The sequence below is a fragment of the Carcharhinus amblyrhynchos genome, chromosome 8 (genome assembly GCF_965287045.1).
Source record: "Carcharhinus amblyrhynchos chromosome 8, sCarAmb.v2.hapA, whole genome shotgun sequence".
Classification (NCBI taxonomy): domain Eukaryota; kingdom Metazoa; phylum Chordata; class Chondrichthyes; order Carcharhiniformes; family Carcharhinidae; genus Carcharhinus; species Carcharhinus amblyrhynchos.
Window position 1 is genome coordinate 41,468,610 of NC_137331.1, and position 26,802 is coordinate 41,495,411.

General features: G+C 44.6%; 1 pseudogene; it reads right to left on the bottom strand.

Annotated features, from left to right (window-relative positions):
* Positions 1-3,746: 3,746 nt before the first annotated feature.
* Positions 3,747-17,371, bottom strand: LOC145346364 (elongation factor 1-alpha 1 pseudogene; annotated as a pseudogene).
* Positions 17,372-26,802: the final 9,431 nt, after the last annotated feature.

Sequence of the window (26,802 nt, forward strand, 5' to 3'; positions counted from 1 at the left end):
ATCTGCTTCCTCTGACCTCTCAGGCAGTGCCTTCCAGATCACAACAACTCGCTGTGTGAACAAAAGATTCTCCTCACCTCTTCCCTCTGGAAGCTTGGCCAATGATCTCCAATCTTGTCACTTTGGTTACTGCCAGTGGAAACAATTTCTCTTTATTTACTGGATCAAAATTCTGTATGATTTTTGAACATTTTTGTTAAATCTCTGTGTTAAAGAGAACAATGATGTGGAGATGCCGGCCTTGGACTTGGGTAAACACAGTAAGAAGTCTCACACCAGGTTAAAGTCCAACAGGTTTATTTGGTAGTAAACGCCACTAGCTTTCAGAACGCTGTTCCTTCGTCAGGTGAGTGGAGAGTTCTGATCACAAACAGGGCAAATAAAGGCACACACAGATTAGCTATAAAGACTCACATTCTAATCAGTATTCTGTAAACTGTGTGTGCCTTTATATGTCCTGTTTGTGAGCAGAACTCTCCACTTACCTGATGCAGGAACAGGGTTCCGAAAGCGTTTACTACCAAATAAACCTATTGGACTTTAACCTGGTGTTGTGAGACTTCTTAAAGAGAACAATCCCAGCTTCCCCAGTCTCTCCATTGATTGAAAACCAGCAGAATGTAACCCATATTTACAGGATAAGTATCAGTTTTCCTCATACTCACTTTACATTATATATTGTGTACAATTTACACTGAATTTACAGCACAGAAACAGGCTATTCAGCCCAACTGGTATGTGCTAGTATAAATACTCACCATGAATCTCCCCAGCCCCTTTACATATCACTCTTTATTCAATCCTCCCTCCCTCATGTGTTTATCCAACTTCTGCTTGAATGAAATAGTCTCCTCAACTACTACGCATGGTAAAATGTTTCCCATTTTAAACTCCCTCTGTTTTTATCTGCAAACTGCCTCTGATGTATCGTTAGATAATTGTATGGAAGGAAGGAATAGAATCGTAGAATCGCTACAGCACAGAAGGAGGCCATTCGGTCTATCGAGTCTGCGCCGATTCTCTGACAAAGCATCTTATTCAGGCCCTATCCCCAGAACCCCACAATGTTCACCCCACTAATCCCCCTAACCTACACATCTTTGCACACTGAGGGACAATTTACCATTACCAATTCCCTTTAACTTACACATCTCGGGACATCAAGGGACAATTTACCATTACCAATGTACCTAACCTACACATCTTTGGATGATGAGGGACAATTTAGCATGGCCAATCTATCTAACCTACACATCTTTGGACAGTAAGGGGCAATTTAGCATGGCTAATCCACCAAACCTACACACCTTTGGACACTATGGGGCAATTTAGCATGGGCAATCCATGTAACCTGCACATCTTTGGACATTAAGGGGCAATTTACCCTGGCCAATCCACCTAACCTACACATCTTTGGACATTAAGGGATGTTTTAGCATGGTTAATCCACCTAACCTACACCATCTTTGGACACTAAGGGGCACTTTAACAGGGCCAATCCACCTAACCTGCTCAGCTTTGGACACTAAGGGGCAATTTAGCGTGGCTAATCCACCTAACCTACACATCTTTGGACATTAAGAGGCAATTTAGCATGGCCAATCCACCTAACCTATTCATCTTTGGACATTAAGAGGCAATTTAGTATGGCCAATCCATCTAACCGACACATCTTGGGAGACTAAAGGACAAGTTAGCATGGCCAATCCACCTAACCTACATATCTTTGGATTGTGGGAGGAAATGGGAGCACCCGGAGGAAACCCATGCAGACAACTTATAATGAAATGCACATAATGAATTAGATGACATTTGGAGGGGTTAATAAGAGATCGTAAACAGCTAGAGACAACTTTGAGACACTAATTAATGTTTTCCCAACCTGAAAATTCCGTTGAGCAAAATCCAGAATGCGTCAATTTGTCCAATATGTCAAAATATTTCACCATTACCACATTTGCTTCTGTTTTCACCCCGCCTTTTGAAAACATTGACTCAGGCTGGGGTATGGTCATTCCTCATGTGTGAGGCAAGTCTGCATCCAGAATATTCCATCACGGAGCTTGGGCTGAGACCTTACACCCCACACCCATCCATTTCCCAGGAGGGAACGTTGGATAATGAGAAGGAACAGAAAAGGCTAGCTGATCTTTTCGCTCCTCTACGCCCATGACAACAACAACCCCCACCACCCACCCTCCCACAACAGCTCCTCAAAGTGGAGAAAGACAGGCCGCTTATCACATCTACCCCCCGGCCCCCAACCAGCCCAGCTAATTTAGTGAGATTTGATGGTTGACCTTGTAATCATCTAGGTCTGAGCCAATCAGTGTTGCTGTACGGGTTGCACTGAAGTCAGAGGTGATGGCCTAGTGGTATTATTGCTAAACTATTCATCCAGAAACTCAGTTAATGCTCTGGGGACCTGGGTTCGAATCCTGCCACAGCAGGTGGTGGAATTTTTATTCAATTAAAAAAAATCTGGAATTAAAATCTACTGATGACCATTGTCAGGAAAACCTAATGTCCTTTAAGGAAGGAAATCTGCCATCCTTACCCGTTCTGGCCTACATGTGACTCCAGAGCCTCAGCAATGTGGTTGACTCTCAATTGCCCTCTAAAATGGCCTTCCATTCAAGGGCAGTTAGGGATGGGCAATAAATGCTAGCCAGCCAGCAATGCCCATGTCCCACGAGTCAATATATAAAAAAACAAGCAAGCAATCAGAGGTGTCAATCTGATTGTTTTGGAAGTGACCGCATAATATTGTCCCAAATGGAGAGCAATCCCTGTCAGCAGTTTTACCAACTTTCAGCACATGTTGTCTTATTCAATAACATTTATGTATAAGGGAAATGCTTAGGTTGTAGTGCAATGTCACGCAGCGCAAACCAAACCTCCCTCTCGAATATCCATTGTCCTCTCTTAAACATTCATCTTTCCCAAATTTCTCTGTCCTCCCTGCCCCCATCCCCTCCACCAACTCCACCCATCCGTGAGATACGTCCGCTCATCCCCTGAGCCCATTATCCAATTGAACCCATTACACAATGAACTATTGAACAACCTCCCTCCTTGGCTTCTCTGCTAGTGAGTATTGTCAATAACCTTGCTTTAAAACTGCCATCAACATCTCTTCCTCCTCAACAGAACCCCACTTGCCCCTCTGTCTATTAAAACAATAAACCTCCACCCTCTCAAACCTCCCTTTCTTCACCAGAACCATTCAATGTGTTGCTAATAAATCCATGCCCATCTTCCCTGCAACTCACAGTGTGCCACCCAGCAGTCAAGTTCCTGCCTCTGAATTGGGACAACTCCAAGCAGCAACGAAACCCAGCTCTCGATATGCAGCCTCTGATTTCCAGGGATACCATTCTCCTCCAATATTACCATGACCTTTTCCACCTCGGGGAATTGACCCTCTCAGGGTATCTGTCTTATGCCCCCAATTATATCTAAAGCCCCTTGAGCCAGGCCACGATGGTGAGTTCAGTGTGTACACTTTTTTTAGTCAACAAGTTTTGTATATTCATTAGCACAGCCAAAACAGTTTATCACCTAAAGGACATTTACAAATATATTGATTCCTCATCCTTTCCTTCTGAACTTCTTTCGATGCATTTTAATCAATATCCAGTCCCTCATCAGTACACATATTTGGCTGGTAACAGACAAGCGTTGTGGTGGTGTCAGTCTGAACTGGGCTCGCTGAATCAGAGTGGCTGGTGATGATATTCACTTCTTTATTTTTTCCTTACAGCCCTGGCTGTTTTGACAGCAGATTCCTTCTTAGTAACACCCTTGATCACACCAACAGCAACAGTTTGTCTCATGTCACGGACAGCAAAACAGCCAAAAGGTGGGTATAGAGAAGCTCTCCACACACATGGGCTTGGATGGGGTCATATCTACGATGGCCGCGCCTCCGGATTTCACAAATTTTGGACAATCTTCCAACTTCTTGCCAGAACGAGGATCAATCTTCTCCTTCAGTTCACTAAACTTGCAGGCAATGTGAGCAGTATGGCAATCAAGCACTGGGGAATAGCCAGGAGCAATTTGTCCAGGGTGCTTCAAGATGATAACCTGTGCAACAAAGGATGAAGCTTCCGTTGGTGGATCTACCTTACTGTCACCAGTAACATTACCCCGACGGATATCTTTAACAGAAACGTTCTTCACATTGAAGAACGTTGTCGCCAGGAAGGGCTTCCTGAGGGGCCTCGTGATGCATTTCCACAGATTTCACTTCAGTGATAATATTAGCAGAAGCAAATTGCACCACCATACCAGCTTTCATTATACCAGTCTCAACACGACCCACTGGTACTGTACCAATACCACCAATCTTGTAGGCATCCTGCAAGGGAAGACGAAGTGGCTTGCTTATAGGGCACTCTGGAGATAGAATGCTGCCCAGGGCCGCCAGCAGAGTGTGTCCTGTGGCCTTACCTTCTTTCCTAGTAATTTCCCAACCTTTGAACCAGGACATATTTGCACTGGTTCTAGCATATTGTCACCGTTCCAACCAGAGATGAGAACAGAGTGGCTGGATTGTAGCCTACCTTCTTGATATACGTCGTGACTTCCTTTGTGAATTCTTCATATCGTTTTGAGCTGTACGGTGGCTCAGCAGAGTCCAACTTGTTGGTACCAATAATGAGTTGCTTGACACCCAGAGTGTAGGCCAGCAGAGCATGCTCTCTCGTTTGTCCATTCTTTGATATACCAGCTTCAAACTCACCTACACCAGCAGCAACAATCAGCACAGCACAGTCAGCCTGTGATGTTCCAGTAATCATATTCTAGTCCCGGTGTCCAGGGGCATCAATGATGGTGATGTAGTACTTGGAAGTTTCAAATTTCCAGAGAGAGATGTCAGCGGTAATACCACATTCACGTTCAGCCTTCAGCTTGAGTTCAGTGTGTACACATTAACAATGGTGAGTCCAATGTATATACATTAACAATAGTGAGCTCAGTGTGTACACATTAACAATGGTGAGTTCAATGTATATACATTAACGATAGTGAGCTCAGTGTGTACACATTAACAACAGTAAGTTCAATGTGTATACATTAACGATGGTGAGTTCAGTGCATATAATTAATAACAGTGAGTTCAGTGTGTATACATTAACGATGGTGAGTTCAATGTGTATACATTAATAACAGTGAGTTCAGTGTGTATACATTAAAGATGGTGAGTTCAATGTGTGTACGTTAACAATGATGAGTTCAGTGCATATAATTAATAACAGTGAGTTCAGTGTGTGTACATCAACGATGGTGAGTTCAGCGCGTATACATTAATAACAGTGAGTTCAATGTGTCTACATTAACGATGGTGAGTTCAGTGCGTATATATTAACAACAGTGAGTTCAGTCTGTATATATTAACGATGGTGAGCTCAGTGTGTATACATTAAAGATGGTGAGTTCAATGTGTATATATTAACGATGGTGAGTTCAGTGCATATGATTAATAACAGTGAGTTCAGTGTGTGTACATCAACGATGGTGAGTTCAGCACGTATACATTAATAACAGTGAGTTCAATATGTATACATTAACGATGGTGAGTTCAGTGCGTATATATTAACAACAGTGGGTTCAGTCTGTATATGTTAACGATGGTGAGTTCAGTGTGTATACATTAATTATGGTGAGTTCTATGTGTCTGCATTAATTATGGTGAGTTCTATGTGTATGCATTAATGATGGTGAGTTCTATGTGTACGCATTAACAATGGTGAGTTCTATGTGTACGCATTAATTATGGTGAGTTCTATGTGTACGCATTAATGATGGTGAGTTCAGTGTGTATACATTAATTATGGTGAGTTCTATGTGTACGCATTAATTATGGTGAGTTCTATGTGTACGCATTAATGATGGTGAGTTCAGTGTGTATACATTAATTATGGTGAGTTCTATGTGTACACATTAATTATGGTGAGTTCTATGTGTACGCATTAATGATGGTGAGTTCAGTGTGTATACATTAATTATGGTGAGTTCTATGTGTATGCATTAATGATGGTGAGTTCAGTGTGTACACATTAATTATGGTGAGTTCTATGTGTATGCATTAATGATGGTGAGTTCAGTGTGTATACATTAATTATGGTGAGTTCTATGTGTACGCATTAATTATGGTGAGTTCTATGTGTACGCATTAATGATGGTGAGTTCAGTGTGTATACATTAATTATGGTGAGTTCTATGTGTACGCATTAATTATGGTGAGTTCTATGTGTACGCATTAATGATGGTGAGTTCAGTGTGTATACATTAATTATGGTGAGTTCTATGTGTCTGCATTAATTATGGTGAGTTCTATGTGTATGCATTAATGATGGTGAGTTCTATGTGTACGCATGAATTATGGTGAGTTCTATGTGTACGCATTAATTATGGTGAGTTCTATGTGTACGCATTAATGATGGTGAGTTCAGTGTGTATACATTAATTATGGTGAATTCTATGTGTACGCATTAATTATGGTGAGTTCTATGTGTATACATTAATTATGGTGAGTTCTATGTGTACGCATTAACGATGGTGAGTTCAGTGTGTACGCATTAATGATGGTGAGTTCAGTGTGTATACATTAATTATGGTGAGTTCTATGTGTACGCATTAATTATGGTGAGTTCTACGTGCACGCATTAATTATGGTGTGTTCTATGTGTACGCATTAATTATGGTGAGTTCTATGTGTACGCATTAATTATGGTGAGTTCTGTGCTATACAATGATTGCCAAGTGATATCTCAGCGTGAATGTATTTATTTGAACAAAACCATTGATAGAATTATAAATACATGGCTTCCAGGGCGGAAGTATATGTGGCCCATTATTAAATCTTTGTATTGCTTGGTAAGGATCAGAATGAAAGCCTACAGTTGAGTGTGAATGCATGCCCAAGATATAAGTTTCTTTCTGTTGTTTTGGTTGATTTTGTGCAAAGGATTAGTTGTTCTGAAAGGGAAGATGGAGTAGATAGATTTCCAGATTCAAGAAGTGGGACGAATCAGTGACAGCTGTTTGATTGGGTCATGCAGAGGGACAGTCGGGGACAAGTTGCTACAAGTAGCCTTTACTGTAGTTCTGCATGTGTGGAGAGGAATGGGTTAATATGACAGATTGGGTAACTGGGAATTGGCTCAGGGACAAATCGGGAACTGAAAACAGGCTTGAAGCTGGTGGGAACAGGCTGACAGTTTGACAATGATAACATGTTTATCGTATCCACATAAAGATATAGAGGGGAAATCCTCCCTTGAGAAATCACCCACATACATGTTTCCCTCTGGATTTTCCCTGGATTAATTTCATTGGACCTGCACAGAATTTCCTAGCTCATCCATAAAATTCACTGCCCCCTAACCAGTGTGAAACTTTGCCCTGCGTCCATTGTTTAAGTTAAAATTTACTTATTAGTCGCAAGTAAGGTTTATATTAATACTGCATTGAAGTTACTGTGAAACTCCCCCAGTCACCACACTCTAGCACCTGTTCGGGTCAATGTGCCTAACCAGCATGTCTTTCAGAATGTGGAAGGAAACCGGAGCACCCGGAGGAAACCCATGCAAACTCCACACAGACAGTGACCCAAGCCAGGAATCAAACGCAGTTCCCTGGTGTTGTGAAGTATCAGTGCTAAGCACTGTGCCACCGTGCCGCTCCAGTTCTGTATGCTGCTGCTCTTTATATAGGAACATTGGAGTGGGAAGAGGCTGTGTAACCCTTGAGTGTGTTCCAATGTTCAGTGATATCTGCAGCCTAACCCTCCATATTTACAAACAGGAAAATTCTTTTTAAGTTAGAATCATTGAATTTCCAGCACAGATGCACCTTTGGCCCCATGAGTCCAAACAGAGGTTTACAGCATGGAAACAGGCCCTTCGACCCAAATTATCCATGCTGTCCAGTTTTTACCACTCATTGATGTTTTGGCCCTACACTAGCCTTCTCCCACCGTCTCACCCTATTGGCACATCCTTCTACCTTGTTTTCCAATTGCATGCTCATTCTAACTGAGCTGCTTCACATTGAGAACGGCCAATGCTTCAATCATCATAGATCATAGAATCCCTACAGTGCAAAAACCCATTGGGTCTGCACCGACTCTCACTGATGGTGTAATTCAAGCCCTCTACTCTGCCCTATTCTTTTAACCCCACACACCTACCAGGGCCAATCCATCTAACCTATACACCTTGGGACATAAGGAGCAATTTAGCATGGCCAATTCACCTAATCTGACATCTTTGGAGGGTGGGAGGAATTCAGGGCACCCAGAGGAAACCCATGCAAACATGGGGAGAATGTGCAAACTCCACACAGACAGTTAGCTGAGACTGGAATTGAACCTGGGTCCCTGGTGCTGTGAGGCAGCAGTGCTAACCACCATGCCGCTCTTAAATCTTGGTTCCATTTTGACACTTCTTCACTGTGCCTTGCCATTCCCAGACTTTCCTTGTTGGGGCTGAGATGCCAACAACTTGCATTTGCAAAGTGCCAAGGTGCTTCTCAGGAGTGCTGGCAAACAGAGGTTTGGCACCAGGCCATATACAGAGAAAGCAGGGCAAGTGGCCAAAAAACATGGACAAAGAGGTAGCGTTAAAGGAAGGTGTCTTCAAGAAGAAAAGAGAGATAGGCCAGAACTCTACCACCTCACACCCTCCCACAGGATCGGAATGGGCAAGGGTCCAACATGGAAATTTCCATTGATTTTGGGTATGAATTTCTGGGGTGGGAGTCGAGAGCTCTGGCAGCTGAAGGTTGCAGTAAAAAGTCTGACAACACCAGGTTTTAGTCCAACCTATTTATTTGATAATATACTCGCAAGCTTTCGAGGGGTTACCCTCTTCGTCAGGTGAATGGAGAGTCTCCATTCACCTGACGAAGAGGGTAACCCCTCGAAAGCTTGCGAGTATATTATCAAATAAATAGGTTGGACTAAAACCTGGTGTTGTCAGACTTTTTACTGTGTTTACGCCAGTCCAACGCCGGCATACCCACATCATGGCTGAAGGTTGCACCAGAGGCCGGAATTGGAGGGGCAGGGGCAGAACTCGGAGTCATGAGGATGACAAATTTAAATTTGAGGCACTGGGAAGACAAATGGCTTCAAAGAAATGCAAATGTCAATAATACTGAAACTTAAGACTGACTCTAATAAAGTGGGCCATTATATGAGGCTCCCAGCTGTGTGGGACTGCCAGGCAATGTGGCCTTGTGTGATAGACTCTCAGACACAAACGGGAAGCTCATTATCAGAAAGAAAGGAAGAAATACATCCATCTTCATCTCACACTGCTTGATTTAAATTCAGCCCTCAACCAGCAATCAGAGAATAAACCCTCCATTTTCCTAATCCAAAAGAAAAGGGATTCAGAAATTGTTGGAACCCTAATCTTGGACAAACCTATTGGTGTAGAGGGGAACGTTCATTGCCATATGAGATTGTAATAAGTCTTCAGACACAGAAGTCCCTCTCCAAAACCCTTCAAAATGCAGCTAATGAAAATACAGCAAAACTTACTCCAACGTATATATCAAAAACAGGGTTTAATAACGAAATATCATTACTCCAAACTTGGGGCCTCACCCTGATCCAATCCAAGCTCTCCACAATTTTACATAGTTCTTTATTTATAGTGAATCAGCTGGTCAGCTGACTATTACACCATTCTGTAACTGGTTCCATAGTTTACTCGATCAGCTGACCCTTACACTTCATTCCCATTGGTCACATTACATTCAATACAAAGTTGTCACCGGTTACATTCTAACAGCGGGTGAGACAAGAAAATTCCACCCCTTATTTCAGATTGTATTCTTCACGCTCGGGAAGGCGCTGCCTGAAGGGCAGCTGGAAGTTGATTCAGTGATAACCTTCTGAAGGAAGTGGGATAAATAATGTGGAAAAGAAGAGTTTGCAATGAGAACTGAGACATAGACTGTGGCTAATTGAATAGATCTTTCAAAGCAATGGACGGCTACTAAGGGCCCAATAGCTTCCTTCATCATCCACTCATCCGGCACAGGGGGTGACATGGTGGCACAGTGGTTTGCATTGCTGCCTCACAGCGCCAGGGACCTGGGTTCGATTCCTGCCTTGGGTCACTGTCTGTGCTGAGTCTGTACGTTTTCCCTGTATCTGTGTGGGTTTCCTCTGAATTCTCCAATTTCCTCCCACAGTCTGAAAGATGTGCTGGTTAGGTGCATTGGCCATGCTAAATTCTCCCTCAGTGTACCCGAACAGGTGCCGGAGTATGGCCACTAGGGGGTTTTCACAGTAACTTCATTGCAGCGTTAATGTAAGCCTACTTGTGACGCTAATAAATAACTTTATAACTTTTCCCTCCGGGTACTCCAGTTTCCTCCCACAGTCCAGAGATGTGTGGGTTAGTTGGATTGACCATGCTTAATTGCCCCTTAGTGTGAGGAGGGCAAACTAGGGTAACTACATGGGGTTATGGGGATAGGGTCAGGATGAGATTGTGGTCAGTGCAGACTCGATGGGCCAAATGGCCTCCTTTTACATTTATGATTCGAAAATAAGTGACTAAATTTCAGGCGTATAAGACAGGGATGATTCTGTGATGCCCTTTGTCTTCAGTTTTTATTGATAATTACTGGTGATTCCTCAGACATTTATATTGATCAAATTCAGTTTTTATTTAATAATTTTCATCCAAAACTTCACAATGCCACCAACCTACTGGATTTTGCAAACATTATTGATCTGAGGGGAATTATTCATTGCTGAGGAAAGGGAAAAAATTCCCAGTAGGTTAGAGAAAATTTTAAATCATTTGACATTTAAGACATTGGATAAAAGCAAATTATTGTGGAATCTGAAACCAAAAGAGAAAATGCTGAAAAATCTCAGCAGGTCTGGCAGCATCTGTAAGGAGAGGAAAGAGCCTTTTTTGTTGGGAAGTAGGTAGAAGCAGGCTGTTCAGGCATGGGAGGTTGGAAGCTGTGTGGTGGGGGGATGACATTCAAAGGAAATGAGGTCAGTGACGGTGTTGGAGATAATGGCCTGATGTTCAGTGGTGTGGTCATGGTCCAGAGGGAGGTAGGAGGAAGTATCTGAGAGTTGGTGCTCAGCCTTTGCGAGGTAGAGGTCAGTACGCCAGATGACAACAGCAGCACCCCCTTTGTCAGCAGGTTTGATGACAGTGTCAGGGTTGGACCTGAGGGCGTGAAGGGCAGAAAGTTCGGAAGGAGACAGAGGTTGGAATGGGTGAGGGGGGCAGAAAATTTGATTTGGCCAATGTCCCGTCAACAGTTCCCAATGAAAAGATCGAGGGCGGGTAATTGTCCCGATGGGGATGTCCAATTCGAGGCAGAATGTTGAAGGCATGAGGAAGGATCTGTGGAACGAGAGGAGGAATCTTGCCCAAAGATGCGGGCGTGGAGACAAAGGCGACGGAAAAAGAATTCAACATCATTTCGAGCCCAGAATTCATTGAGGTGAGGAGGTAAGGGTACGAAGCTGAGTCCTTTGTTGAGAACAGCACACTCAGTCCCAGAGAGGAAGGTCGGAGGGTATGGTGAAGACACAGCAAGAGCTGGGGCTAGAGGAGATGGCATTTGAGGGATTGGGACTGGTGGAGGGCCTGGGATAAGCAGTGGTGTTGGTGAGTTATTGAAGTTTGTGCAAGAAACAGGAAAAGAGTTCTTTTCTCTCCTTACAGATGGTGCCAGACCTGCTGAGATTTCCCAGCATTTTCTCTTTTGGTGATATTTAAGACACATTTAACAGAACAACCAGCATTAAGATAAATGATTTTAAATCAGAATTAGAAACTAACAAGGGAGCAGTTTACACACATGTGTAATACAGTAAGAAATATAAACATTGATAATGATTTGAAACATATGCTGATATTTTGAATGTATTAGTGTATTTTTAAGAATCATTGTTCACTTCAGCCAAAGACAAATTGCTGCAAACCCCAATGGTAAAGGACATTTGGACAAAGCCACATCATAAGAGAATAATAAAACTCTGAAAAATGTAAGTTTTTATCAGCAGAGTTTCCAATGGTAGAACACTCAGAGCAACTTCATGAATAGGACCATTCACTGTCCGGATAAGGTGGATTCATGCCCAGGCCTGGAATCATATGCTAACCTGGCTTGGCAATGATCTGGAACTTGTGGGAATGTTAACTTTGAACTTAGCTGCCAGGCATCTGGTTGCTACATGGTACCGGAGGTTGAGTAAGCCAAAAAGGGAGGAAGCATCTGGATTCTAAGGACTAATGAAATGCCATTGTGCCAAAGGGTAAGATGTGATTGGCTGGTATTATTGATATGACAAGTATTATTGTTGATTTATGTATATTGAAGATGATTGATTCAAAGCAAATGTAAGACGGGAAAATTTGCTAAGTGAAATGTATAATTGATCTATCTTGAACTCTATACGCCTGGGTTTTTTTGGACAGGACAGGCTGCTCTTCATCTTGAGAGGCCTAAGACTCTGTGATAATCTCTCCCTGCAACTCATTGGCCAAATAAAAGTTACGTCTTTAAACTGAAACACTGGCTTCGTGAGTCTTGTTTTGTCTGAAGTTTCGGCAATATCCAGTCATCTCACAAACTCCGCGAACATTAATAGAATCCCAGAAGGAGGCCATTCAGCCCATCAAGTTTGCATTGACTCTGGCAGAATGTCTTATCCAGGCCCTCTTCCTCACCTTATCCCCATATCCTCACACATTTCCCATAGCTATCCCATCTAATCTTGTCATCTTGGAACTCTAAGGGGAAATTTAGCATGGCCAATCCATCTGACCTGCACATCTTTAGATTATGGGAAAGAACTGGAGCACCCGGAGGAAATCCACACAGACACGGGGAGAATGTGCAGCGTCTACACAGTGGCCCAAGCTGGGAATCAAACTCCAGTCCCTGGAGGTGTGAGGCAGCAGTGCAACCTGCTGTGCCACCATGTTCAGGGAATCTCCAACAATCCAAATCTCTGTCCACAGAGTTAACGTTTCATTATATTTGTAGAATTACTGTATGTCTCATCTCTGGTGTCACAAATAAATACTTAGGCAGCTCATATTTATACTTATATGGCACCTTTAATATAATGAGAAACCCCAAGGTGTTTCATAGGGGCATTGACTTGATTTGATTTATTATTGTCACCTCTATTAGTATACAATGAAAAGTATCGTTTCTTGCGTGCTATACAGACAAAGCATACTGTTCATAGAGAAGGAAAGGAGAGAGTGCAGAATGTAATGTTACAGTCATAGCTAGGGTGCAAAAAAAATCAATTTAATATACAGTAGGTCCATTTGAAAGTCTGACAGCAGCAGGGAAGAAGCTGATCTTGAGTCCGTTGGTATGTAACCTCAGACTTTTGTATCTTTTTCTGACAAAAGAAGGTGAAAGAGAAAATGTCTGGGGTGCATGGGGTCCTTAATTATGCTTTTCTGAGGCAGCAGAATGTGCAGACGGAGTCAATGAATGGAAGACTGGTTTGTGTGATAGATTGGGTTTCAACTACCCTTTGTAGTTCCTTGCGGTCTTGGTCAGAGCAGGAGCCATACCCAGCTGTGATACAACCAGAAAGAATGCTTCCTATGGTGCATCTGTAAAAGTTGGAGAGATTCATTGTTCACATGCCAAATTTCCTTAGTCTTAAGTATGCCAAGCTATGTGAGGAGATATCTGGTCACTTGCCTGAAAGCTTGGTCAAAGAGATAGGTTCTATGGAATATCTTAAGGGGGGAAAGCAAGGGGAAAAAATGAGAGTGATTCAGGAAGGGAGTTCCACAGATTGGGGCCTAGGTCAACAACGACTAAAATTGGGGATGTTCAAGAGGCCAGAATTAGAGGAGCGCAGATGTCAAGGAGAGTTGCGGGGAAACAGGAGTTGGTGGAGAGAGTGAGGAGGGAGGCCTTGGAGAGATTCTCTGAACTCCTTCAATCCCACCCTTAGTTTTAATCTCTCCTCTGAAAGGTAGTGGCCTGCCCACTGCAAGCGGGAATGGGAAATTTGGCGTTCCAGCCAAAACTCCATTCCCTCTCAGTGTCACCGGAGAATCCCAGCCACCAACGAGGGCTTCACAATCCAGCCTAGACTTTTTCTAGATTCTGGCCTGAGATATGAACCTATGTCCTTCTAATTCAGAGGCCAGAGTACATTACCAGAAGGATGTGGATGTTTTGGAGAAGGTATAGACAAGGTTTACCAGAATGTTGCCCGGTCTGGAGGGTATTAGGTATGAGGGGAGGAACTCGGTTTGTTCTCACTGGAACGACGAAGGTTGAGGGGTGACCTGATAGAGGTTTACAAGATTCTGAGTGGCATGGACAGAGTGGAATGTCAGATGCTCTTTCCTCAGATAGGAAAGTATCAGGGAACATAGGTTTAAGGTGTGTGGGGAAAAGTTTAGAGGAGATGTATGAGGCAAGTTTTTTACACAGAAGGTGATGAATGTCAGGAAGCGCTGCCCAGGAAGTTGGCGGGGGTGAGTACGATAGCGGCATTTGAGGGGCACCTAGACGAATACATGAATAGGACGGGAATAGAAGGATACGGACTCTGTAAGTGCATACGGTTTTAGTTCAGGCAGACATCATGATCGGCACAGGCTTGAAGGGCTGAAGGGCCTGTTCCTGTACTGTACAGCTCTTTGTTCTTTGCACCCACCAAGACGCTAATGGAAACTGCTGCTTTACCTACCCACCCGCGAGCTCCTAGTCACAAGGTACCAGAGGGCTGCCAATATCTCAATATCATTCAGTCACATGAACAGACTAATTGGACAAATAAATTATTGATTTTTAAAAAAATTTCCTCAATTTGTCACTTTTTTCCTTTGATCTCAATTTGCAATTTTATTCGACATGTTGTAAGCAGGATGCATTATTTAGTAATAATCTCATAAAACTGGCAAATAAAAGCACAGCATGTGACCCAGCACGACAGACATCTGGAAGAGATTGGCCAGAAGAAAAACTCCAGTACAGTTTTACTGGCTATTGATTGAAGTCAGTGGGATTAACCCTTTTCCCAGGGTATTTCTCACATCTGAAGAATGAATTTGCATTTATATGGCACCTTTCATAACCTCTGGACGTCCCAACTCACTTTACAGCCAATGAAGTACCTTCTGAAGTGTTGTCCACTGTATTAATGTGGGAAATACAGCAGCATGTCAGCTATGACACTCACCAGCTTTTACAGATGCACCACAGAAAGCATTCTTTCTGGTTATATCACAGCTTGGTATGGCTTCTGCTCTACCCAAGACTGCAAGGAACTACAAAAGGTCGTGAATGTTGCCCAATCTATCATGTAAATCAGCCTCCCATCCATTGACTCTGTCTATATTTCCCACTGCCTCAGCAAAGCAGCCAGCATAATTAAGGACCCCACACACCCCAGACATTCTCTCTTTCACCTTCTTACATCGGGACAAATATACCAAGTTTGAGGTCACAGACCAACTGACTCAAGAATAGCTTCTTTCCTGCAGATGTCAGACTTTTGAATGGACCTACCTCGCACTAAGTTGATCTTTCTCTACCCCTATCTATGACAGTAACACTACATCCTGCACCGTCTCCTTTCCTTCTCTACGAACAGTGTGCTTTGACTGGATAGCGTGCGAGAAACATTACTTTTCACTGTATACTAATATTTGTGACAATAATAAATCAAATGAAAAAGCCAATTTGTACAAAGCAAGTTCCCACAAACAGTAATGTGACACTATATGGTCTGTTTTTGATGTTGATTGAAGGACCAATATTTTCCACTCTTGTTTGAAACAGCATAAGATCTGTTAGATTCACATGAGAGGGCAGGTGGAGTCTCAGTTTAACATCTTTCGTGAGGTCGGTTTAGCTCAGTTAGCTGGACAGCTGGCTCCTGATACAGAATGACACTAACGGTATGGGTTCAATTCCCATACCAGCTGAAATTATTCATGAAGGCCTTGCCTGAGGTGTGGTGATCCTCGGGTTAAACCATATATTGGCTGTACTAAATTGTCCCTCAGTGTACCCGAACAGGCACCTGAGTGTAGCGACTAGGGGATTTTCACAGTAACTTCATTGCAGTGCGAATGGAAGCCATCTTGTGATAAATAAATGAACTTTAATAAAATCACCACCAGCCAGCTCTCCCTCTCAAAGGATCTATGGTCACCATTGGCACTGTTACCCTGACACTGTAATTTTCTTTGTTCTTTTTGGATGGGAATGGAGAGATGCTAACGCTGCCAGGGCAATGGTGCCAGGGTAACAGTGCCAGGGTAACGGTACCAGAATAATGGTGCCAGAGCAGCATGGCCAGTATAGGCTTGGAGGGCCGAAGGGCCTGTTTCAGTGCTGTAGTTTTTTGTTCTTTGTTCTTTTTCACTGTTACCCTGCCACAGTTCTTGGCACCATTACCCTGGCACTGATTCTGACATCGTTACACTGGCACTGTCACCCCAGCACAGTTACCCTGGCAATGTTACCTTGGCATTGTTACCCTGGTACTGTTACCCTGGCACAGTTACCCTGGCACCATTACCCTGGCACAGTTACCCTGGCAACATTACCCTGGCAACATTACCCTGGCACTGTTATCCTGGCACTGTTACCCCACCACTATTACCCTGGAACTGTTATCCTGACACCGTTACCCTGGCACCATTGCCCTGGCACCATTACCCTGGTACTTACTCTGGCACTGTTATCCTGACACTACTACTCTGGCACTATTACCCTGGCTCCATTACCCCAGCAATGTTACCCTGACACTGTTACCCTAGCACCATTACCCTGGCACTGTTACCCTGGCACCGTTACCTGGCACCGTTACCGTAGCAATGTTACCCTGGCACCGTTACCATGGCACCGTTACCCCAACAATGTGACCCTGTCACTGTTACCCTGGCACTGTTATCCTAGCAATGTTACCCTGACACCATTATCCTGACCCCGTTATCCTAGCAATGTTACCCTGGCACTGTTACCCTGGCACCATTACTCTGGCACTGGACTACGGTTCCATTTGTTACAGCAAGAAAAAGCACCTCGAGGACAACATTTACGAAAGGCTCCCTGCTAATCCTCTGTTTTAAGCACAATGAACCATTACACATCCTCTGTATGAGTTCCATCAGATTATTCATGAAGCATTCAACCTTTGTGTTTGCACTGGCTCTTTGACCGGTGGGTCCTCATCCTCCTGCTCTCGGCCCCATGGCCAGGGAATGATTTTTCCCTGCTTCAGGTCTTTATCCGATTCCCTTTGGAAAGTTCCTGTTGAATCTGCTTCCACTGCATCATCAAGCAGTGCCTTCCAGATCACAGCATTCAAAGCCATCTCTCCTGGTCAGCCCCCATTGTTCCTTTGCCAGTTCTCTCGAGATTGTTAATGCCAATCAGACAGGGCAGATGGGCCTTAATTTCACCTGGAAGATGGATACTGAGAACAACAAGCAACTAAACTCAGGCTAAGTGTACATGACCTGAAATATCGGCCTTCTCAATGAAGCCTGTCTTTGGGGATGTCGCCCAGTTGGCCCATGTCACCACATCCCCAAAGACAGGCACTAGGGCGAGCTTGGCATCAACACAAGACCAGCCGGTTGCCCAGGTCTGAGACACAAAGATGTCTGAAGATGAGGATCCTGAGGATCAGGAGTGACAGAGTTTTTAAGATTTTTAAATTGTTTTAAGTTTATTTATTTGTGTCACAAGTAAGCTTACATTAACACTGTAATGAAGTTACTGTGAAAATCCCCTAGTCGCTACACTCTGGCGCCTGTTCAGGGAGAACGTGCAGACTCCACGCAGACAGTGACCCCAAGACGGGGGATTGAACCCGGGACCCTGGCACAGGGCCCTGGGTTCACAAAACAAGCCAATCAGAATGGCAGTGAACTGTGATAATAAAGCATTAGCTGACATGAGGGCAACGCTGTTCATCTATGCCAGCTGTGGAAGGGACTGCCACTCGCGAAACATCCTATGCAGACGAGGTGGGCAACATTCAATCCAGAAGAGTCGCACACTCTGAGCGCAGTCCATTCTCTCCTGAGATGGAAGGATTCCAGTAACAAACTTCTCTACTTGGCTGAGGCAAAATACTGCGGATGCTGGAATCTGGAACAAGAGCAGAAAGTGCTGGAAAATCTCAGCATCTGTGGGGAGAGAAGACAGGCCCAATTTTACCATTGCACTGGGGCGCGAAAACTTGGTAAAGTCGGGCGAAAGGCAATTAGCGCGACCTGCACCCGCACCTGCGCAAATACCCACTTTACCAAGGCCCGAAAATGGCTGCGATCCAAACTGTATTTGAAATGGGCGCAAGGGTGATTTAAATGCATTTTGCATGCATTTAAGTTGAATTAATGGGCTACCTGCCCAACTTTACCGGCAATTCCTCCTTTACCATCGTGTTCACCCTTCCAGATTCGGCACAAAACAGACATTCTTGGCAAAGGTCTGGTTCGGGCGCTCCAGCTTCTGAAGAGGTAAGTTCAGAGCTTCCAATGGCTCTCTGACTCAGGTCGGTGGTGGGGGTTGGGGAAGAGGGGGAGGGAGGCCTGATCATTCTCTGGTAGGGAGGGGTGGGGGGCAGGGAGGACCGCTACCACTCTATGAGTGATCGTTGGGAGTGAAGGGGCAGAGGGTCGCGATTAGCCTGGGTAACGAGGGGGCAGTGGGTGGGTAAGGAGGACAGTTATGTTACGGGGGTGGGGAGTGATATCTGTGGGGGCCATCACTCCCAGGCCACTTTATCCACTTTTTGCAGCCCGGGAGCTTTGTGACAGGCGCGCATTTTTCAGATTTTTTTCTACTGCACATGTGCAGTTCAAAGCTCCAATCGGAGCTTCAGTGTTTTGGGCACAATGAGTTCCTCCCACTGCAATTCTTTTTCAGGCTAAGTGCGTTCAAGGGGGCGCCTGGGAGCAGTTTTCCAAGTCGGATTTGAATTGGCTTCAGTAGTGCCAGTCACAAGGAGATGCCTTTGAGAAGGTCACAGGTGTCAGTGGAATTCCCTCTAAGATCGCTATTGATGTCTTTCCAGCAATTCCAGCAGGGACTAGACACCACCCACTGACTTTTGATTTATTACTGTCACATGTATTAGTATACAGTGGAAAGTATTGTTTCTTGTGAACTATAAGACAATGCATGCTGTTCATAGAGAAGGAAAGGAGAGAGTACAGAATGTAGTGTTACAGTTGTAGCTAGGGTGCAGAGAAAGATTAACTTAATGCAAGGTAAGTCCATTCAAAAGTCTGACAGCAGCAAGGAAGAAATGTTCTTGAGTCGCTTGATACATGACTTCAGACTTTAGTATTTTTTGCCCGACGGAAGAAGATAGAAGAGAGAATGTCCAAGGTGCGTGGTCTTATAGTTCACAATGCTGGCTACTTTGCCACGCAGCAGAAAGTATTGTCAGAATCAATGGATGGGAGGCTGGTTTGAGTGATGGATTGGGCGACTTTCACAACCTTGTGTCGTTTCTTGCAGTCTGGGGCAGAGTAGGAGCCATACCACACTGGGATACAACCAGAAAGAATGCTTCCTATGGTGCATCTGTTAAAGTTGGTGAGAGCCGTAGCTGACATGCCAAATTTCCTTAGTCTTCTGAGAAAGTAGAGGTGTTGGTGGGCTTTCTTCACTATGGTGTCAGCATGGGGAGACCCAGGACACATAAAAACTTGAAGCTCTTGACCATTTCTACTTTGTCCCCGTTGATGTAGAATGCTTTTCAGAATGCAGTACTGGCATGCTCAATACTGCATCCATTACACTAAATTTGTAATAAAATTACTAACAAAAGGTCCACTTGGGCCTTTAGCAATTGGAGGACAATTTGGTTTTTGTTGATAAACTGGCTCTGATTTGTTCGAGAGATTAGAGGGAAAAGAAAACTCTGTGAAAGTGAATGTGGGAGCTTCCTTCAGTTACAATCCTCCATGGTCCCATTGGGAATGGCTGACAGCCAGAATCCTAGTGGCTAATTAAATGCTGCTATTGTCCCCAGTCTTTATAACACTGGCTGGGATACAATGTTCCATTATCTGAAGGGAGCTGTCAGCGAGCATTGTGAAAGGTTGGCTTGACTTGGATGGAATATAGTGTGGCTCCCTTTATTAAGAAATCTTGTTTCGCATTGTACAGTGTCACGCTTACAAGAGCTAGGCGCTGCCAGGAGCTGACAGATTGAGTGTTACTGAGTCTAACGCGATGAAGAAATCAGTAAATTGAAAATCACTTACAGCCGTCAACTCCAAATGAAACAATGATGCTTTCATTATTTTTATAGCTGGACATATCCCTATGTTCCACAGTAGTGGGATTTGACAGTGATTATATTACTTTGCAAAAAGGTTGTAGTCCCAGAGTTGATTGCATTATTAAGGTGAACTGGATTTGATATATTTTATTGTGTTGTATTATCCTTATCTGAAATGCACATATGGTAAGGTTACACGCCGCATTTTCAGATCACCCCACTCCTGGATATAGGATCTGGGCGGCACGGCGGCACAGTGATTAGCACTGCTGCCTCACAGCCCCAGTGACCGGGGTTCGATTCCCGGTCTCGGGTCACTATCTGTGTGGAATTTCTTCCCGTGTCTGTGTGGGTTTCCTCCAGGTGCTCTGGTTTCCTCCCACAGCCGAAAGACGTGTAGGTTAGATGCATTGGCCATTCTAAATTTTCCCTTAGTGTCCTGGGATCCATAGATTGGAGGGATCAGTTGAGTAAATTTGTGGGGTTACGGGCTGGAGCCTGGGTGGGATTGTTGTTGGTGCAGATTCAATGGGCCAAATGGCCTCCTCCTGCACTATCGGGATTCTATGACATATGTATCCCAGATACCTATCTGATGTTTGATTTGATTTATTATTGTCACATGTATTATTACACAGTGAAAAGTATTGATTCTTACATGTCATACAGACAAAGCATACCCTTCATAGAGAAGGAAAAGGGAGAGAGGGTGCAGGATGTAGTGTTACAGGCATAGCTAGCATGTAGAGAAAAATCAGCTTAATGCAAGATGGGTCTATTCAAAAGTCTGATGGCAGCAGGAAGAAGCTGTTCTTGAGTCTACTGGTACACGTCCTCAGACTTTTGTATCTTTTTCCTGATGGAAGAAGGTGGAAGAGAGAATGTCCGGGGTGTGTGGGGTCCTTGATTATGCTGGCTGCTTTGCTGAGGCAGCGGGAAGTGTAGACAGAGTCAATGGATGAGAGGCTGGTTTGAGTGGTGGCCTGGGCTTCGTTCGCAACGCTTTTGTAGTTCCTTGTGATCTTGGGTAGAGCAGGAGCCATACCGAGCTGTGATACAACCAGAAAGAATGCTTTCTATGATGCATCTGTAAAAGTTGAAAATGTTAAGTAGCCAAGGAGGAGGAGCAAGTGTCAGAACACCCCAAGACATCAGCGAATAGATAACTGCTTAGAGGAGACCTTCCAGGCACCAGGTCGGGAAACCAGCACCCTTCACAGGTCTTAAGGCCAACAACATGTGAGCTGGCTACAGTCTGTGGCCACAGACCATCCAGCAGTGGCAGGGTCCCTTCAGGCCTCAACGTCTGCTCTTGTCCTGCTAGATAATAGTGGTTGTGGGTTTGGAAGGTGCTATCGAAGGAGTCTCGGTGCGTTCCAGCCCTCGGGCAGCATGGTGGCACAGCGGTTAGCACTGTGGCCTCACAGCCCCAGGGACCCAGGTTCGATTCCTGGCTTGGGGCACTGTCTCTGCGGAATCTGCATGTCCTCCCCGTGTCTGCGTGGGTTTCCTCCAGGTGCTCCAGTTTCCTCCTACAATCTGAAAGATATGCTGGTTAGCTACATTAACCTGAGCAGACCTCAGAGTGTGGCGACTGGGGGAATTTCACAGTAACCTCATTGCAGTGTTAATAAGAACATAAGAACTAGGAGCAGGAGTAGGCCATCTGGCCCCTCGAGCCTGCTCCACCATTCAATAAGATCATGGCTGATCTTTTTATGGACTCAGCTCTACTTACCCGCCCGTTCACTGTAACCCTTAATTCCTTTACTGTTCAAAAATTTATCTATGCTTGTCTTAAAAACATTTAATGAAGTAGTTTCAAATGCTTCACTGGGCAGGGAGTTCTACAGATTCACAACCCTTTGTGTGAAGAAGTTCCTCCTCAACTCAGTCCTAAATCTGCTTCCCCTTCTTTTGAGGCTATGCGCCCTACTTCTAATTTCACCTGCCAGTTGAAACAACTTCCCTGCTTCTATCTTATCCATTCCTTTCATAATCTTACATGTTTCTATAAGATCTCCCCTCATTCTTCTGAATTCCAATGAGTATAGTCCCAGTCTACTCAATCCCTCCTCATAAGCCAACCCTCTCAATCCTGGAATCAACCTAGTGAATCTCCTCTGCACCCCCTCCAGTGCCAGTATATCCTTTCTCAAGTAAGGAGACCAAAACTGTACACATTACTCCAGCACCTTATACAGCTGCAACATAACCTCATTGTTTTAAAACTCCATCCCTCGAGCAATGAAGAACAAAATTCCATTTGCCTTTTTAATTATCTGCTGCACCTACAAACCAACTCCTTGAGATTCCTGCACAAGGACACCCAGGTCTCTCTGCAAAGCAGCATGCTGCAATTTTTTACTATTTAAATAATAGTCCATTTTGCTGTTATTCCTACAAAAATGGATGACCTCACATTTACCAACATTGTACTCCATCTGCCAGACCCACGCCCACTCACTTAGACTATCTATATCCCTTTGCAAACTTTCAGCGTCATCTGCACACTTTGCTCTTCCACCCATCTTAATGTCATCTGTGAACTTTGACACATTATACTTGGTCCCCAACTCCAAATCATCTCTGTAAATCCTAAACAATTGTGGTCCTAACACTGATCCCGAAAGTAAGCCTTACTTGTGACACTAATAATAAACTTTACTTGTAGATGGTACACTTGGCTACCACTGTGCGTCGGTAGTGGAGGGTGTGGATAGAGCGCCAATCAAGAGGAGGTTCAAAAAACCAGCTAATCTAAATGACTGTGAACTGTAATGATAAAACACAAGCAATTTTCCACTGGTACCCATCATTAAAATGAAACTGTGCGGATTACTCGTTCTGAATGCTGATCGTCTTTTGGAACTAGCAGATCATTTCACTGCCAAAGCGGAACATTTCCTCGTGTTACAATAATTACAGTAATGTTGACTGTCTCATCGTATTTCACACCAGTAGTCAGTTTCCACATAAACACTGCCAGCACCTGGCTCCACCCGAGCACCACCTCTCCTGACCCCACCTCTGTCTCGAGATGGTCAGACTGTCTGACATCCAGCACAGGGAGAACAATTAAATACTGGGGAGAGTGACACCACTGTCTTTAGAACTCATCACAAAACTGAACTCGCTGGACATGAACTCCAAATCCCTTCACTTAGCTGCTGCCTGAAGCTCATCCAGATTGTGTAGAGCCTTAATGTTGTATTGGAGGCTGAGATGAGCTTCTGACCACGTAACACTAATACTGCTTATTTCCACCTCATAACTGCCTGTGTCCACCCCTATCTCAGTTCATCAGGAACCCTAGTTCATGCTTTTGATACCCCCACACTTGATTATTCTAACGCACTCCTGTTGGTCTCCCACACATCAACTTTCACGAACCTGAGGTCACCCAAGACTGTGCCATCTGTGTCCCAACAATGTCCCATTCACCCATGCCCCCGGTGATCGCTGAGCATTCATTGACCCCTGGTTAAGCAATGCCTCAACTTTTAAATTCTTATCCTTGTTTCTAAGTCATTCAATGACTTCACCCTCCCCTATCTCTGTGATTTCCTCCAGCCCATACATCTCTGCACTCATCTAATCCTGGCCCTTTGAACATCCCCCATCTCTTCCCCATTGGTGGCTGTGCCTCCAGCTGCTTGGGCCCTAAGTCCTGGAATTTCCTCCCTCAACAACCCCCATGTCCCTCTACCTCACTTTCCTCCTTTAAGACATACTTTCAAACCAATCTCTTTGACCAAGCTTTTGGTCATCTGATCCAATATCTCCTTATGTGGCTCACGGTCACATCCTTTCTTTCTGAACACCCTGTGAAGCAACTTAGGACATTTTCTTATCTTCCTCAAGTGACATAGAAATACAAGTTGGTGTTGATCTTCGAGTATGAGTTGTCAGTGGGGTTGCCAACTCAAGTTGGATATATTCCTGGAGGTTTAGTCACATGACCACCTGCCTCCGAATGCCCCACCCCAACAATCTCTCAACCCATCTCCAATATTTTTCAAGTTGGAAGTTCTCAGTCTATTTATAGATGAAAAGAGTTGAGTTTGGGGGGGGGGGGGGGGGGCGGCGGATGCAGGAGCTGTGTGAGAAAGCCTCCACTCTGATCACCTAGTACCCAAGTCTACCAGCTTCCCCCTCAGTTACTGCTGCAGTGTTGAACTCTGGATAACATTGGTGCCTGGTTCAGGTAATTGTAACATTTCATATCCTGCCCCAGCTACAAGTAAATTCAGCACAGGACACTGGTTGTGCAATGAGCCCCGAATGAGTTCCCCTACTCTTTAACCTGTGATTATCCCTCTCCCCATTCGGACTGCCTGTACCTGTAAAGACTTGCATTCCAACCATTCTTCACATTCCAACCTGTATTTATCTTGCAATTGTGTCTTTGTCTGTATATGCCATGTTTGTTAAACTTATCTCTCCACTCACCTGAGGAAGGAGCAGCGCTCCAAAAGCTCATGATTCCAGATAAACCTGTTGGACTTTAACCTGGTGTTGTGAGACTTCTTACTGTGCCCACCCCAGTCCAACGCTGGCATCTCGGTGGCACAGTGGTTAGCACTGCTGCCTCACAGTGCCAGGGACCCGGGTTTGATTCCAGCCTCTGGTCACTAGCTGTGTGGAATTTGCACATTCTCCTGCGTCGGTTTCCTCCGGGTGCTCCGGTTTCCTCCTACAGTCTAAAAATGTGTGGGTTAGGTTGATTGACCTGATGAAGGAGCAGTGCTCTGAAAGCTAGTGGCTTTTGCTACCAAATAAACCTGTTGGACTTTATCCTGGTGATTTGAGACTTCTTACTGTGTTTACCCCAGTCCAACGCCAGTATCTCTACATTTAGGTTGATTGGCCTTGCGAAATTGCAGCTTGGTGTCAGGGGGATTAGAACTGTAAATATGAGGGCTTATTGGGGGTGGGACTGAGTGGGATTGAGGTTGGTGCAGGCCCAGTGAGCTGAATGGCCTCCTTCTGCACTGTAGACATTCTATTATTCTATAATTCTCCACCTCATCCCTACTGGAGTACAGAGGATTGCAACAAGAAGTGAGTAATTATGCTTCTGCTGATATCTGTAACAGGAATGTCCAGGTTATGCTGACACGGTCAACAGCAGTGGTGTGATGTCAGTAATGTGAGTTGAAGCAGATTGTGCCTGGGCTACTTGCTTGTAAAAATAGGCTTTGAGGCCTAAAGTTCCATCGAAGCTGTATTGAATAGATATGCCAATGTGGGGCTCACCTTACTCAGCTGGTCATCCAGAGGCCTGGGCCAATGATCTGTAGACACACTTTCAAATCCCACCACAGCTGCTAGAGAATTTAAATTCAGTTATTCAAATAAATCTGGAGTTTAAGAAAAACTGCTAATGATAATGGTGACCACAAAGCTACCACATTGTTGCAAAAGTCCATCTGATTCACTAATGCCCCTTAGGAAAGAACATCTGCTTGTTTGTTCGATGTGGTTTCAGCAATACGGATCACTCTACTCTCCAAATGGGCTAGCAAATCACACAGGGATACCAGACAATTCCAGAACTTTCCCCAAGGCCAATCAGTGATGAGTGATATTGATGCCTGCATCTTGTGAATGAACAATCTCTTGTTCTCCTGGTCCGCCCTATTTTAGGATTCACTATGCACGATTATCAGTTGAAACAATTTATTTCCTGCAAAAATGCACATACATACCATTGTAGAGTGGTGCAGGGGCACAGTGGCTAGCACTGCTGCCTCACAGTGCCAGGGACCCGGGTTTGATTCCGACCTCAGGTCACTGTTTGTGTGGAATTTGCATGTTCTCCCTGTGTTTGTGTGGGTTTCCTCCGGGTGCTCCAGTTTCCTCTCACAGTCCAGATGTGCAGGTTTGGGTGGATTGGCCATGACAAATTGCCCCTTAGTGTCAGGGGGACAAGTTAGGGTAAATGCATAGGATTATAGGGATAGGGCCTGGGTGGAATTGTGGTCAGTTCAGACTCGATGGGCTGAATTGCTTCCTTCTGCACTGTAGGATTCTATGATTCTATTTAATTGGGACAAACTGTCAACTCAAACACAACCCCTCATCATCTTGGAACCATTTGATGATCAAAGTACTCCAAGTCTGCTCTTAAATGAAACGAGTCACAACTCTTTGGATCGCTCTCATTCCTGAGATGCCTCAAGCTGGGAACTAGTCCGGTTTACATCTCTTCCAATGCCGGAGGAGACTGAAACAGGACTTTGGCAGGATTTTCAGGCCCCATCCACCCCTACGGCCTGTTTCCCAGCAGTGGCAATCATTGGCCATTGGCCTCCAGAAGAATCTTTCAGTTCCATTGATGTCCATGGCATTTTGCCTGGCGTGCCCATCCACTGCCAGAGAAACTGCCACGGTCGGGGTGGGGATGTGGGTGGTGGGGGGGGGGGGGGGGGTGTGGGGGTGGTCGCCTTTGATGGGACTGGAAGATCCCATCAGAAGGAAAGGCTGGAATATCCCACCCA